Source organism: Gorilla gorilla, chromosome 7, assembly GCF_029281585.2.
Source record: "Gorilla gorilla gorilla isolate KB3781 chromosome 7, NHGRI_mGorGor1-v2.1_pri, whole genome shotgun sequence".
Classification (NCBI taxonomy): domain Eukaryota; kingdom Metazoa; phylum Chordata; class Mammalia; order Primates; family Hominidae; genus Gorilla; species Gorilla gorilla.
Window position 1 is genome coordinate 46,297,341 of NC_073231.2, and position 2,974 is coordinate 46,300,314.

The 2,974-nt window shown below is 41.3% G+C and overlaps 1 non-coding gene across 1 annotated transcript; it reads right to left on the bottom strand.

Moving 5' to 3' along the window:
• Positions 1–334: 334 nt before the first annotated feature.
• On the bottom strand, positions 335–441 carry LOC115935646 (U6 spliceosomal RNA). The gene has a single exon (XR_004071271.1). It is a non-coding gene; the product is annotated as a U6 spliceosomal RNA (small nuclear RNA).
• Between the last annotated feature and the right edge of the window lie 2,533 nt (positions 442–2,974).

Consider the following 2,974-nt stretch of genomic DNA (forward strand, 5'->3'; position numbering starts at 1 on the left):
TCCTCATTGGAGTATCCCACAGCCTGGATGTAGAAAAGGATCAGTTCTTCCCCCTTCCCTGCACACATGTGCATGCACATACACACACACATGTTTTTTAAGTCTCTGTCTTTAAGAATCCACAGCTAAGCCTGAGTGCAGTGGTTCACGCCTGTAATCCCAGCAATTTTAGAAGCCGAGGCGGGTGGATCTCTTGAGCCCAGGAGGTCAAAGCTGCAGTGAGCCAAGATTCCAGTCTGGGTCACGTAGCGACACCCTGTTTCGAAAAAAAAATCCACTCTCTTTCATAAAATCCACTATCTACCATAAAAACTATCTCTTTTTTGTTTTTATTTTTTAAATTGAACACTTCACAAATTTGTGTGTCATCCTTGCACTGGGGCCATCCTAATCTTCTCTGTATTGGTGCAATCTTAATACACATGCTGCCAAAGCGAACACCACAGCCATCTATTGATAAAACTCCCTTGTAATCCTCTTCCAAAGTTGTTAAACAGCTTTTAATGGAGACCAGTATACTCCCAACATACTGGCAGACAATAAATTACAAAGGGCATTACCTGAAGATGGTGTATTAGTCAGGTTCTCCAGAGAAATAGACCTAGTAAGATACTTAGAGAGATATATAAAAAGAGATTTATTATGAAAGTTTGGTCCATGAGATTATGGAGGCTGAGAAGTCTCACAATCTGTGTCTGCAAGCTGAAGGCCCAGGAAAGCTGATGGAGTAATTCCAGCCTGAGTGTGAGGGCATCAGAACCAGGAGTGCTGTTGCCCAAGGGCAGAAGATAGATGTCCCAGCTCAAGCAGAGAGCAAATTCACCTTTCCTCCACCTTTCTGTTCTAGCTGGGCCTTCAACAGATTGGATGATGCCCAGCCACTTTGGTGAGGGCTGATCTTTACTCAGTCTACTGATTCAAATGCTAATGTTTTTGAGAAACATCTCCACAGACACACTCAGAAATAATGCTTTACCAGCTATCTGAGCATCCCTTAGCACAGTCAAGTTAACACATCAAATTAGCCACTACAAATGGGCAGATAAGTGAACAAAAAAAGACAGAGAGAGAGAAAGCCCTTAGGAAGAGGAAACGCTCAGAGCTTCTAATTAAAATTCAGAATAGTATTGTTCTCTAATTTTTTAAATTTTTTCTTTTCTAATTTTTCTAGTTCCAGGAAGTTAGGCAAGAGTGTCATCAGCAGAAAGGGCCATCCCAGGCCTGTGAAGCTCTGTGGGTCTGCCCAGCAGCCATGGGAGGACCAGTGCAGCTTGCTTTTCCAGGAGAGACAGAATATGCTGCCCCAGGGGTGCTGCCAGATTCCCTGGCAGCCTGAGAAGTGGCCAGCTTTGAACTCCAGTGACCCAGTGCAAAAGCCTCAGAACCCAACACAACCTAACTTGGAATCCCAACCAACACTTGGATGAGTTCCCAAATATGAGTCTTAATATCCCAATCTGCATACTGTGAATCCTAGAAAATCTAAATAATAGCATGGGGTGGTGACTGTGAGAATTTAGACAATGTATGTAAAGGACCTGACACTGTGTCTGGATGCTCTCAAAAATGCTCTCAGTAGTTTGCTTTCTGTCCTGCCTTACAATCTTCCTGATCTTCCTGTATCTCCTTTCCCAGGTATTCATTTGGCCACACTCCACGGGAAAATCCTCACACTCCACTGAAAGCTACCAGCTGACACTGAAGGCTGCTTTATCTCCAGGGCAGATCTTCATAATACTCAAAATTGAGTTTACTCTGGATTTACTTGTTGAATTCTAGCATATGAAAGACATCCAATAACAGATACCCACTATTTATTATGATAATTCTTCTTTTTTTTTTTTTTTATTGAGACACGGTCTTGCTCTGTCACTCGGGTTGGAGTGCAGTTGCACAATCCCTGCTCACCGCAGCCTCAAATTCCTCGGCTCAAGCAATCCCTCCTAAGTAGCTGAGACTACAGGCATGTGCCACCACACTCAGCTAATTTTTTTAATTTTTGTAAAGACAAGGTCTCACTTCGTTTCCCAGGCTGGTCTTGAACTCCCAGCTTCAAGCAGTCCTCCCACCTCAGCCTCCCAAAGTGCTGGGATTACAGACATAAGCCACCACACCTGGCCCATGTTACCTCTTTTACCAATGAGGTATTATCTTAAATGACCTTTGGTTTTTTTTTAATGTTTTATTATGTTTTAACATTTTTTCTATATTTAATTTTTACATATTTATATATCATAACATTCATTATAATTTATATTTATTTCACGTATTTTTCTATATTTATGTTTTCATTATGTTTTGAATTTCCAAATACACACATAAATAGAATACTAAAGAGAATCTCTTTGAGCCCATCTCTAGTTTTCACAGCTATCAACAATTTAGCATTCTTGTTTTATCTATCAGTCCTCCATTTTCATTGCTGTCACGTTACTGGAGCAAATCCCTAGGCACCTTATTCTACCACCATATTCTTCAGGATATATCACTCACAAAGGACGGTATCTTACATAACCATGATTCCATCATCACACCTGTAGTATAAATAAGGCTATCTGGTCTTCATTCCTGGTTCCTGGCACAAAACTCCTAAAACCCTTGGAATTTCCTGAGCGACAGGAGTGTCTTTTGTTATTCATGAAGCTCCTCTTTAGATCACACCTGAGTTTATGCTAATGAAGTATCTGGAAAGGGGCAGACTCAGAGTAAGTGCTATAAAAACTCTTGAACAATGAGATTTGATGAGCTTCCAGGTTGGTGAATACATCAAGGTGCTGGAAGGGTGGTGTGCCCACAGAGAGAAGAGAAGAGCCACGAACCACTCTTGGGCCCCATATGTTGCCCTATGCATCTCTTCTCTCTAGATTTTCTAGAGGTGTGTCCTTTATAATAAACCACTAAACGTAAGTAAAGTGTTTCCCTCAATTCTATGAGTCATTGTAGCAAATTATCAAACTCATCATGGGAACCCCCA